Consider the following 14,448-nt stretch of genomic DNA (forward strand, 5'->3'; position numbering starts at 1 on the left):
AAACGTTTTCTTAAATAATAATGTGGATGACATAAAATAGATACAAGAATAATCATAAATGCCATGTTTAAAAAGGTATGCTGGAAGAAAACTCCAGGTGACATGATGTTAATAACCCAAGAGAACAATTAAAACGTCATTTGATTATCCTCAGTATTTTAAATATAAAGAAAATAAAACTGGAGTCATGCTGTGTTATCGAAAAATCCCCATAAGAACATATACAGCTAGAAGATCACAACGCCTGAAAAACCTGTAGCCTACTGGACCCGACCACAATCAAATTCTATCAAGACAGTTGGTGACGAGATCTATGCATTTATCGAAAGTGAATCAAACAAAGCTAACAACCGATAATTGAATGTCAATCTTGGAAATTGGAAATTGTGGTTGCCTAACATTAACTATATGATTCTGCATTGACTTTTATTTAACATAGTGAATAATCATTTGAACTATTGTATCAATTTTATGCTAACATAGATTCAAAATCTGAGGGGTTTATTATTAATATGCTTATAAAGCGTTGTTGTTTTCATGTTTCAACTTGGGCATAAGAGCCGAGCAATATTACTTTTCACTGAAAAAGGGTGTGGTAAAACCTATGAGAGCCACATACATTAGACACGTGCTGCCCAACTACAGAAAAAAGAGGTTCACTATTACCTTTCAAATTAAAGGTGCATTTAGAGTGAGACTCCGTTTTAAATGTGATCTGTGTGGAACACTTTATCCAGTAATTGCATTTCTATTTATCAAAGAACACTCTCATGTTACCTATTTTCCAATTAAGTGAAACATACAGGAGTATATGATCAATCTAATATAATATATTTATAATTATCTGAACTATCAATAATCTATCAATAATCTATCAATGGGACATATAATCTCACAGCAAAAGTTCCTTCAGGGCTAGACTCAAAAGAGTCTTGATGGGACATATAATCTCACAGGAAAAGTTCCTTCAGGGCTAGACTCAAAAGAATCTTGATGGGACATATAATCTCACAGCAAAAGTTCCTTCAGGGCTAAACTCAAAAGAGTCTTGATGGGACATATAATCTCACAGGAAAAGTTCCTTCAGGGCTAAACTCAAAATAGTCTTGATGGGACATATAATCTCACAGGAAAAGTTCCTTCAGGGCTAGACTCAAAAGAATCTTGATGGGACATATAATCTCACAGGAAAAGTTCCTTCAGGGCTAGACTCAAAATAATCTTGATGGGACATATAATCTCACAGGAAAAGTTCCTTCAGGGCTAGACTCAAAAGAATCTTGATGGGACATATAATCTCACAGGAAAAGTTCCTTCAGGGCTAAACTCAAAAGAGTCTTGATGGGACATATAATCTCACAGGAAAAGTTTCCTTCAGGGCTAAACTCAAAATAATCTTGTTTATGAGCATACAATTCGTAGGATTGATTGGACAGAGGAGCAGGATTCACTAAGATCATTCAGAAAAATATAGTAACAAAAAGCCCTATTGCCTGATTGGACAATGTAACATATTGCAGTGTGTATATAATGTATGTGTGCCTCAGAGAGGATGTGATTGTGCTTGTGTCTTTATGCAGTATACATCTCTATGCTTTTGAAAGAGTCATATGTTATCTATGTAAACAAAGTCAAAACATTTTGGTAATCACGTGTTGAAAGGAAATTCAGTGGGCCACTCTAATAGCATCTTCTTACTGTATCGGGCTATTGCCACCCTATCCTACCACCACCATGATTAAATAACCATTTCATGACAGTTTGGAGTTTTGAAATATATGACGTATTGTAGAGTATTAAACTCATATATCTGTAATATATCTGTAACAGCAGCAATTCCTTTTGAGTAACTGGATTTCTGTTGGATGCTGCTATTGGTGGAATACCTCTGGTGTACCTTAACCGACTGCAGATGAATGGTCTGTATATGGTTTGCTATAAATATCCCAAATGTACACTATGTGTATTTCAGCATATTGTTATGACAGAGACTCCTTGAATTAATTTGCAGTGGCTTAATTCAGGGTCATACACAGTGTTTCTCGGTAGTCTTAAACAAATCTACTTTGAAACAAAAGTATACACCTCACACACATATCTATGGGCTTTAAAAAAAGGAAGACACCTGTACCATGTCAGATATATAGTTGAAATGTATTCAATTTTAAGTTTGCATCCCAATATTAGACTTTATATACATTACAGAAGACTGAAATATAACAAAACAGTTTGACATAGAAACAATGGATTTTCTGTTGTTTAAAAAAAGTTGATATTTATGAAATTATGAAAAATATGAATAACGTTCCACCCATTGGGCCACTAGGTAATTTGACTGCAGGAAATGGCTACTTGGAGTTGAATTGAATAAACAATGATTTTATCTTGTCTCCCTCTGATGAGGAGAAAGAGAACGACAAAAACATCATTTAACTGCCACACTGCAGTATTAGACTATAAATGACTATTATCATATAATTTCCTTCCATCATATATGCATGTTTTAATTATCTTATAATTTGAGCATATAAACTGCTATATGTAAATGTTATAATTGAATGCATAATAGTAGAATCGAAGGCAATATCGTCCAACCTGACACAGTGAGTTATACAAACACAAACATCCCATTTTAAATTATGCAAAAGCATGCACACGATTAGTCCCATACATTTGTGTCTATCAATCCCCTCTCAGCAGTGAGTTTATCAGTCATTGATAGACATAATTTCAAATCAACCCTCAAATCAATAGACACAGAATTACTTAATTATAGACACAGAATTACAAAATTGCCATAATATTCTGCATGTAACATAATCCATAAATCACATTTTTTCAATGTATTCTACCAGATATAACCGCATAACACCACTGAATCACTAGAGTCAGGTTCAATGGTTTACAAGTGACCAAATCAAGGGTCCCACTTTTGAGAATGACAAAAGCCATACTTCAAAGGGCTTGACCTCACATAAGGGCATTAAGGAGTCTCATGGGTCATGCATCAAGTCAAAGAGAGACCAAATATTTGAGGGCACCGTAGCCCACTAACCCTACACCAATTAGTACTAACTGCCTATAGCCTATAAAGAGCTATTTTGATGACAGGGCTCAGTTTAAAATCTAAATTAGCTTCAGAATATTATCAAAAGATTAACTGCTGGGTGAAATTAGTCTAGGAAACCGCCTCATAGCTATGCTCACAAATGCATGACCTATAGAACCAGCCATTATCAACTGAAAATATCCCTGCATGCTATTCAGGGAGAAGACATTTGGAAGGTATTCCCAGAGAAATGCCAGAGTTCAAGAGTGTAACATCAGTCAAACAATCTACAGAGCATGGCATGCAGAGGGAACAGCACGTGCCCCTTCAATCCACTTAAGATTCATACACATATGAGATGTAGCTAAGTTTGATTTACACCATATTCATTGTTATGCACCGTCCTATAAACCAGAAAACAAAACCTGCATAGATGGCACCCATGACTACTACTGCCAGGCTCTAGGTCTAGTAACCTTTACTATTCACCCTTTTCTACCCTGATGCAGCTACCGCCACCCTCCACCTAAACAGTTGGGTAAGGAGATCCTGAGCCAAATCTAACATCAACACTCATTATGCCAGCAACACAAGTGAGTCAGTGTAGCAGTTATTGCACCGACGCCATGCCCTGTGACCCGCAGTGTACAGTGTACTATCAGCAGACATTTCCAATTGACTTAACGCAGAGGCTCTCCGAGGGATAACGCCCACCTGTATCATCAATACATATATAATCGACATCATCAATGGAGGGAGGTCTAGAGGCAAGTTTGATACGGGAGCAAGCGCATTCACTTTGGCAAATGCTGGATTCTGTCTACACAATTCTGACATCAGAAACAATAAATCACGAGATGAAAATACATGGCATATGTCAACGTGAATATATCCACGACACATCAATAAATACGTGTAACGTAATAAACAGCCTCAACTTGCGCAGCTCTGAACTTGAGCTGGCCTACGATTTCACAAGAATTCCATGTGAATGATAACAAATGGAAATAGGCTAATAATCTTAACTTGATAGGTAAGGTATAAACCTCTACGTTTGTCTCCCCACAGCAATGATACATATGAAATATGGAATTCCTTTTATATGCATAACATAAAATGTGTGAAGGAAATGTACATTCAGAATAATTACATTATCTAGCTAGTAGCATTACGCACGGCTCAACATTATACCCATGGGATGTAGTTAATGTAGCGTACATTGTTAAATTGCAAAATGTTTACTCTGAAATGATAAGCAATAATCCACAGATGGTAGTCGATGCATAATGAATAATACGAAAAAATGTCTGTGAAATGAAGGTTGTAAAGTAGCCTGCGTTGAGGCCTATATCCGCAAGAAGAAGAATACAGTTGATAAACTTACAGTGTGTGTCCTGGAGAGTTCCTGCAGAGAGGGAGATGCTTATTCGTTCCCTGCCATGAGAAAAAAGACTGGGTTCTATCTGCCTCCCCTCTTTAATTACAAGCGGGATGAATTTTATGCTAATGAGGACAACTCGCGCAGCATAAAGGAAGGGAGCAAGGGCCAAATTCGCCTCTCCTTTCCCATGCAATTCCGACGGTCAAGTTCAAGCGCAGAGCCTTGCAGACAATTATCATTCAAAACACGTATGTGTATAGGAACATAGTCTATGTGCAAAATTCGTTGGGGGAGGTAGTCCTCAAAATGTTTTTTTTTACCATTTAGGCATTGTGGTAGAGCCAGCCATTTTGCTATAATTACCTACCCCCCTTGTGGAATATGAAGATGACATCAAGGTATCTCGAAAATAATCAATAGCCAGATTTAAAACCATAAAGACAATGAAATAGCTTAAACATGACATTGAACAGATTTGGCTCAATTTCTTTTTCTAATGATCAGTGAACATTTGAATTCAGAGGGAGGCCTACATTCCGATAACATGTCGCAAACATATAGAGTAGGTAAGTGTTAGGAAATACAATTCAATTGAACTGCTTCACTTTCTCAATGTATTATTTATTCTCATTACATTCCCTCTTGAAAGGAACAAGTGCACATCATTCAAAGTTCATACATCTGGCCAATCCAGCTCCATTTCATGTTTTGTCGAGATACACTACAACAAAAACAACCACCATATGGTACCTCTAAAATTCCCATTTAGTTTCCCTGTCTCAACATACAGTAGGCCTATAAAATGGTCCGTAAAGGGAACGGTAGGGTAACAGTAGAGAAGAGTATCAGAGATGTATGAAGCACAAAAAGATTTAGGATATATACCTGGACAGAAAATGGCTATGAAATAACATTTAAACATTTAAAAAACGAATAATGTCTAAATGTCATTTAGATGTAAAAAAAACTATGTACATAAATGTACCTCCTGATAAAATATCATAGTCCTATGTACAGTAGTTCCAATTACTCAGAACACAGCCGTTCATGTTGAGACACACACAAACACAAACACGCGTGCGCTACAAAAGATTACCTGCCAGATGCGATGAACACCGAGAAGCACTCAGCACGACATAATTACCGCTGTACATTTAAGTAATTATGCGTGTACATGTGCACTCATTCATGTAGTCAAAATCCTGAATCAGTATGAGGACAAGCTATAGCAAACGTGCCTCAGAGTCATGCCAATCCAATTTGGCTTGGCTCAGCCGAATTAGCTGCATTTATGTAGCCTAAATCCCTAATCAGGAACACTATGGGAAGATGTGAATGTGAATATACGTGGTCATTTGATGGTTTCATTTAATTTCTCACTGTTCAGGATGATGAAATACTTGCTTCCTATTGCAGGTGTGGCCCTTTGGACCTTGTGTAATAAAGAAGGGAGAAAGAGCATGATAACACTCACGTGTACACAACGCTGATGCTATTCCTTTCTTCCAAGCAGTCTGAATCAAATGAAGTGGATGGATGGCCATCCAGGATAACCAAAGCTATATACCTCCATTTGAATATGAATAATTGCCTGAACATGCAGAAATGTCAATACATTCCAATGTTATTAGGCCTAGTTAGACTGAGGGTGGCCCACATCAGTTAGACACAAAATGCTATCAGAACTGAGACTGTAGCTTGACTTCCTCTCTTCAATTGCACGTTTAAGCAGAATTATACATTTGTATTTTGCTATTGACTATATGACTGAAGACACCAGTCTGCCAATGAGTGAAGAAGGCACCAACAGGAAAGAGATAATCTATGATCTGTTAAAGTGTGATATGATAGGACATGCTTGATTTGGAGGCAAACACTTTCAAGTGCTGCTTGCCACATGTCACCCTCGCTGTGCTAGTCAGATGCCAACTGGTTAATCAATCCTCTTTGAAAAGCCATATATTGTGGCACCACCATATCTGGCACCTCAGAGCATTTTGATTCTGTTCAATTCAGTACAGTACAGACGATGAATGTTATAGGGATGGGCTGTGCACTGTGCGCAGTGTCTACTTTTTCTGCATTGTAGCCTACTCCCTGTCCCCCCCCCCCCTCCCTGCCCAAGACCCCCCCCCCCTGAGATATGGCAGTGTCTGAAATGTCATAGTCATGAATCTCACACCTCTTTTAAATCCCTCTGACAAATCAGTCCCAGTCTCCTCAGTTTCCATAGCTATCCCTGCGCCATGCACATGCAGAGTGGATGAGGCAGCCTGTGAGTGGAGAGAAAGGTGCAGGAGGTGGGAGGGTCCACTGACAGGGCCACCGCTACCACATTTGCATGTATTCAAATAAAGCATGAATAACATGCATGCAGCAAACAAAGACGGGCCAATGAGAAGGCCTCTTTCCCGCCAGCCCACAAGCCCACTGTATTCACAGCAGCACCCTGGGACGGCGACAGGGAAGTGGTGTGCGAGCAGAGCGGCCCCTGAGTGATGCAGGAGGGAGACACTTGTGGCCCCCAGAATATTAGCATTCAATTTGTGCCCATTTCCCAGTAATGTCTGGACAGAGATGGTTAATATGTCTGAGGAGTTAGAATTTGTATCAAAGATAATAGTGAAGGTGTTTTTCAAGGTGCCATTTTTCTTGCATACTGAAATGTGTCTATTAGAAAGATGTTCAACATCCAACCATGGAAGACATTGAGACACAATTCAAAGACACATCAACCTCCTGCTCAAATCTCTGAAACACATAGGCCTACATTGCAGATTAAGATTTTACTCACACAGTATGGACAATGCAGTTCTTTTTACAGCAGCACACATGTACAGGTCTGTAGACCAGATACCCGCTTTCTCCACTGATTGTACAACACTACAGTCAACTGTCACATGCAATTTTGCACCACATTTTCAAGAGGAAATTGTTTGCATTTTCACTGGGTAGCTCTTTCGTCTTGATTTACAGGCAAAGATCTAGGCCCGTTGGTGCACACTTGCTTAAGCGAGATGTTACCATCTTCCACAATGCTTCTTTTGTTGTCGTTCACCATTCTGATAGAAATCACATGCTCTTGTGCACAAGCTCTGTGGGCAAAACATCCAACACAAATTCAGCAAGACGGGTGCTGCCAATTAGCAAAAAGTGGAAATTGTATCAGCTTTTTAAAAGATCCTCACAAACAAGTGGACACACATGCTAAACTCAGATTTGAATGCAATGAATGGATTTTTAGCAAAAGATCTGAGAGGTTCTGCTCTGTATGCTCCAGTGGAGGAATACAGGAGACTGCTTTATAGAGGATGATCTGTCATTTCTATGCATGGCCTGGACCTGTGTGTGTGTGTGTGTGTGTGTGTGTGTGTGTGTGTGTGTGTGTGTGTGTGTGTGTGTGTGTGTGTGTGTGTGTGTGTGTGTGTGTGTGTGTGTGTGTGTGTGTGTGTGTGTGTGTGTGTGTGTGTGTGTGTGTGTGTGTGTGTGTGGTGGGCCATGCTTTATCAGCCGATCAAGCAAACACTGCGGAAGGTTAGAGGCACGTACAAACGTCCTTGTTGCCAAACTATTCCCCCAGCAGTGGCTTAGCAAGACAGCTCAGGCTCAGACATTATCTTTAAAATCTGTAACATCTGATCAAATCACGCATTCTATACCACTATATTTCTATATAAAATCAAATTAAAACATAAATGAAATTAATTAAGGTTTGCCTGAAATAGGCTGCAGTAAAACACATTCAGCCTTTTTACACTGCATTGTTCTTAGCTCCCAGGCTATCTTAGCTCCAGGCTAAGACTGGCCCTGGACTAGCTTAACTTGTGTTCACACAAGCATTTGTTAACCCAGGGCTAACGGACAAGCCCAACACGTGACCAACGTTACGTTCTACATAGAGTCCTGCATGGGCATTGGATTTAAGCCCTACCCATACAAATGACGTTCAGGCCCTGCTCGAACTGAAATCCGTTAGTTAGAAAATGGGTTTGTGCAATCCCCAGATACTTGGGATGTCCCTACCCTAAATCCTAACAGGTAACCTTACCCTAACCTGTTTAGAGTGTTGGGCTAGTAACCAAAAGTTTGCTGGTTCGAATAACCTAGCTGACAAGGTATAAAAACTGTTCACGTGCCGTTGAGCAAGTCACTTAACCCTAATTTGTGCAAGGGGCGTATGTGGTGTATGTGACAAATATAAATAAACATATTCTACCCTAACTGTAACCCTTACCTTAACCATTTTACGTTTCAACTTCAATATGGTGACGTCAAAGTTGGACATCCCAAGGATCCCGAATCTCTGTCTGCCCCCCACTCCGGAACAGGGCCAGCTAGCCCTGGACTAACATAGGTGTTAGCCCACTTTAGAATGTGCAAGTGTGAACACTTACTTTTCCCAGGGCTAAAATCTCCCTTAGCCCAGGGCTTAGAAGGCTCTTCGCCCTGGGATAAGGTGTGAAGGCAAATGCTGCGATGACACATTATTTGTCACAGGATGGCTCCAGGGCTACATTGCTTTCACAGAGACCTAACTTTATTGACTGAGTCCACAAGAACGACCAAAACCAGTGACAAACAAAACATTCTGATTGAAAGAAAGAACAGTTAGCAACTGCAATCAAACATGAATTGCAATACAAAAGACAGCTGCAAGACAATCGCCTTAAAGAGCGACTGCACGTGTTTTTCTGGGGGGGTGTGGTAGTTACTGATGTTTATCCCCCATGAGGCACCATTGGAACAAAGTTAGTATAACTTCCTCAAGATAGTCAGAATTAATCTAAGATAACTCAAGAAATCTGTAATTAATTATGACATTTTTGCAGAGGAGATTTTAGTCGCACAATTCTAGCCAAGGTGCATTATTTTGCATGTAAAATAATGTATGATGTGTTGTCGTATGTAAACAATCCCATGGTCAGATAACATGAAAATAGAGCTCTTTGGTCACATACCAGTGGTGAGTTTGGCATCAAAAAACAGAAGTATATGCAGAAAAGTATCTCATACCTACGGTAAAATATGGCGGTGCATCTTTGATGTTATGGGGCCAATTTGCTGGTACTGGTACTGTGACCCTTGTTAAGGTCAACGGCATCATGAACTTTACCAAGTACTATGACATTTTAGCCAAAAACCTGCTTGCCTCTGCCAGGAGGCTGACACTTGGCCACAAGTGGATCTTCCAGCAAGACAATAACCCAAGCACACATTAAAATCCACAAAGAAATGGTTAATTGACCACAAAAATCTATATTTTGCAACGGCCATCTCAGTCTCCAGACTTGAACCCAATTGAAAACCTTTGGTTTGAATCGAAGAGGCCCGTCCATAAGAGCAGACGAAGGATATCAAGGATCTGGACGGATTCTGTATGGAGGAATGATCTAAGATCTCTCCAATGTGTTCTCCAATCTCATGAAACCTTTTAGAAAAGGCTCAGTGTCGTTATGAAAGGTAGGGTGCTGTGGTACTGGAGTACTAAACATTTGCCTGACGACTCAAACTGAATTATTCCGCTGCTCTAATTCGCTACAAACTTCAGTCTAAGACTGCCATTGTTGAAGTTGTTTGTGGTGACTTCAAAATGAGGGGTGTTGTACAAAACAAAGTAATCAGTGATTGGCTCATCTCTAACCAATCAGAGTATCAAAGCCAATGCTCAAAACGCCACTTTACCCACGTGTGTTCTGGCTCTGGCCCAACCCATCGGTTTCTGGGACCAATCAGAACGGTTAGAATGTGTTTGCGTTTAAAAACTCTTTGGGTAGAGTACTCAGATCCAGACTCATTGTGCAGAAGAAACCAACGTCCGTTGGCATGGCGTAGCGTCTGGTCAGAGCAAAGAGTTCGGGTAGCCAGGCACACTGAAAACATGGGTGCTAATCATTTTAATTACTTGATGAACAAAATCTATTTTTCTGAGCAATTGTATTATTATAATTTCTTTTAGCATGGAATCCAGCTCAGTATTTGTATTATTTATTTTATAAAGTCTTTTTTGTTCGTCTTTATGAAGGGTTCCAATCATTGCGGACCTGACTGTATCATTTCTCTCCCTCATGAGGAGGGAGGATAATAAATGTTCACAGAAGTAACAAGTAACTGTAGACTAGCCAATTAGTGAGTGTGTTTTCAATGATAACAATTTGGTTTATGATTTATTAAGTGATTAAAACATGTCATTCTGTTACCAAATCTGTAACAGAACGAACCAAAAATCTAAAACCAAAGACAGAATGACTGCAACTGAACTGGCTACAATGGGAATTCATTCTAATCACAAACCAGAGTTGGGTCACCTGCTACTGTCATTCCTTCCACTGGCATATTGGTACTGTATGTTCAGCTCATAATTGTTTTCTTTCTCTTTCTGTAGTGTGGTGGTCAAAACAAAAGGTATGAAAACATTCTTTCTCTCTCCCCGTCTCTCTTCTCTCTCTCTCTCCTTATAATGTCACTGCTCCCGGCTCTTACTTACACCTACACATGAGCCCCCTCTCTTTCCATGTAAATCAGCCCTCTCACCCACTGAACACCGACCGACACCGGACGTCCATGGATATTGAAAGTAGTTTAAATTTGGTCAGTCCAAATCTGAACCAATCATAGATGTCTGTTTCAAAAGCTTGGACAGCGCAGTGCAGTATAGTATAGGAGTATAGGTCAATACAATACAGTACAGAACTGCACAGTAGAGTTGAAATAAAATCAAATAAATTCAAATTTGATTTGTCACATGCGCCGAATACAACAGTGAAATGCTTACTTACAAGCCCTTAACAATGCTTTAAGAAGTTGAGAAAAAAATCTAATTCAGTGTTAAGTAAAAAAATAGAAAAGTAAAAAATAGAAAATAACAAGCGAGGCTATATACAGGGGGTACCGGTACAGAGTCAATGTGCGGGGCCAGGTAATTGAGGTAATTGAGGTAATATGTACATGTAAGTAGAGTTAAGGTGAATATCCATAGATTATAAACAGAGAGCAGCAGCAGCGTAAAAGAGGGGTCTGGGTAATCCTTTGATTAGCTATTCAGGAGTCTTATGGCTTGGAGGTAGAAGCTGTTAAGAAGTCTTTTGGACCTCGACTTGGCGCTCCGGGTACCGCTTGCCGTGCGGTAGCAGAGAGAACAGTGTATGGTTCCTCTGAAACCGCCTGGTAAAGATGTCCTGGATGGCAGGAAGCTTGGCCCCAGTGATGGACTGGGCCGTACACACTACCCTCTGTAGTGCCTTGTGTTCGGAGCAGTTGCCATACAATGCAGTGATGCAACCAGTTAGGATGGCATTTAACATGCTGATGGAAATGAGGTAAAACTGATTTGAGTTTCCCTGCATTAAAGTCCCCAGCCACTAGGAGCGCCGCCTCTGGATGAGCGTTTTCCTGTTTGCTTATGGCTGTATACTGCTCATCGAGTGTGGTCTTAGTGCCAGCGTTGGTCTGCGGTGGTATATAGACAGCTACAAAAAATATAGATGTAAACTCTCTTGGTAAATAGTGTGGTCTACAGCTTATCATGAGATACTCTACCTCAGGCGAGCAAAACCTCCAGACTTCCTTAGATTTCATGCACCAGCTGTTGCATAGGCCACCGCTCCTTGTCTTACCAGAGGCCACTGTTCTATCCTGCCGTTAAAGCTTAATATCCACCAGCTGTATGTTAATCATGATGTCCAAACTGCGCAGTTCAACCACGACTCTGTGAAACATAAGATATTACAGTTTTTAATGTCCCGTTGGTAGGACAAACGTGCTTGTAGTTCGTCTATTTTTGTTATCGATTGATTGTATGTTTGCTAACAGGACCGATGGTAAAGGTAGATTACCCTCTCGGCGATGGATCCTTACAAGGCACCCGGACCGTCATCCACGATACCTCCGTCTTTTCCTCCTGCGAATGATGGGGATGAGGGCCTTGTGTCTGGAGTAAATCCTTCCCATCCAACTCGTTGAAGAAGAAGAATTCCTCCAGTATGGGGTGAGTAATCGCTGCTCTGATATCAAGAAGCTCTTTTTGGTAATAAGACATGGTGACAGAAACAATAAGTTACAAACAATGCAAAAACACATACACAATATGACAATTGGTCATCTCCTTCTGCGCCATTATCATCTGATTAGTTTAGTACAGTAAAGTACATTAGAGCACACTAGAGTATATTATAATTTACTGTACTCTACTGAACTATACTCTACTAAACTATACTCAACTGAACTATACTCTACTTTATTGAACTGGACTATACTCTACTCAAATGAACTGTTCTCTATTCGACTGAACTATACTGAATTGAACTATACTCTACTCTACTGAACTCTACTCTACTGAACTCTGCTCTACTTTACGGTGATGTACTGTGATGTCCAAACTTATGAAACATAGACATCTATGATTGGTACAGACATGATGCGGTCCGGACCAACCAAATGTGGTCTTGTTTGTACAGATCAGGGATCCATGATCATGTTACCATCATTTTGTTTCCGAGTGTTAATCCACTTTACTTACTTTAGTTCAATAACAGAAATAGAAGAAAAAAATCTAACTCAAGGTGACATATTGTATCATAGTTGACAGTCCATTCTTTCTGCAGACATCTTTGAATCTTAATTCGGAGTGTATATTTAAGAAATATTTAAGATATTGGAAAACGTGGTCACATAAAAGACTGGGCGATTTTTACCTCATTCTGTTATTAAATCTGCATTGTTCTTCAAGTAAATGTGTTTTTGTAAAATTTTCTGTGGAAATTGTTAATAGTTCATGTGCATAGAGGTTCATGGTTTGTTTAACTTTGCAATGAACAGTCTTTATTTGGCATACTTGTGAGAGAAAAAATCGTAGTCTCAGCATCTTCATGTTACCATGGAATTGCCCATAATATTTATCTCCAGACGTAGGACCCACCGTGTTCAAAGCATGCAACAGGGAGATTATCATTAGGGAGATCCTATAAGCGAGGCATTCAGGGTTTTAAGGAGACATGGGGTGGAACTAAGTCAGGGATAAAACTGCACAGACAAAGACTGTGATAATTAGCCATGAACAGAGAGATAGAAAGACACATAGGCAGAAAGACAGACCGACAGAACTTAAGAGTCAGACAGTTATTATTCAACATGATTTACCACCCATCATCAAATGTAACATCTAATAAAACTACAGGTTCTAGGCCCATTGATAGGCAAACAGTCAGGAGGCAGATATAAAAATAACTATTAAAATGTATTAAAATATATAATAGTTTTGGTTTCCTTGTAAATCTGTAAACTGTATAAAACATGGGCGAGCTGCAGTATACAGGGTGTTCTCTAGCTACACTTTGTAATGGTAATATGTGAATGCTTCCATACAGCCGTTACACCTTTCTATAAAGTGTAGCAAGGAAATAGTTGAAAATGTCCTTTAAACACTTTACAGTAGCTAAGGAACAGATGGAACAATGAGACAGATATTTCACCAGAAGTATAAATGTGAAGCATACGGTTGGCGTTTCCACTCACTACCAAATATGGTAATGAGAGAAAGCCCAGTGGCCGGCAGTGGGAGAAGATAGAAGGAGATGGATTTTGGCTGACATTCTGCACATTTACTCATCAATTAAACATTTGATCTCAATACAGTTTTCTGCTCCCAAAACTATAATCTGTCACAAACAGAGTGGACTAAGTTGTGTAGACTCTACCCCTTGCTAAAGTGTCTTAATATTGCCTTGTTTAGCAGGACTGAAAAGGCGAATTTAGTTATTGCATATGCGCACTTCACAGAGTAGGCGTTCCCCAATGGAAATATGCACTGTACATGATTCAGACAACATCTTGGTGTCATTATACTCCTTATACTGTGCTCTAACTTCTCTGACCAAGAAGGAGAGTGATGGAGTGCTGCATCAGATGACCTGGCCTCCACAATCCCCCAACCTCAACCAAATTGAGATGGTTTGGGATGAGTCGGACTGCAGAGTGAAGGAAAAGCAGCCAACAAGTGCTCAACATATGTGGGAACTCCTTC

The sequence above is a fragment of the Oncorhynchus gorbuscha genome, linkage group LG15 (genome assembly GCF_021184085.1).
Source record: "Oncorhynchus gorbuscha isolate QuinsamMale2020 ecotype Even-year linkage group LG15, OgorEven_v1.0, whole genome shotgun sequence".
NCBI classification, from domain to species: Eukaryota; Metazoa; Chordata; class Actinopteri; order Salmoniformes; family Salmonidae; genus Oncorhynchus; species Oncorhynchus gorbuscha.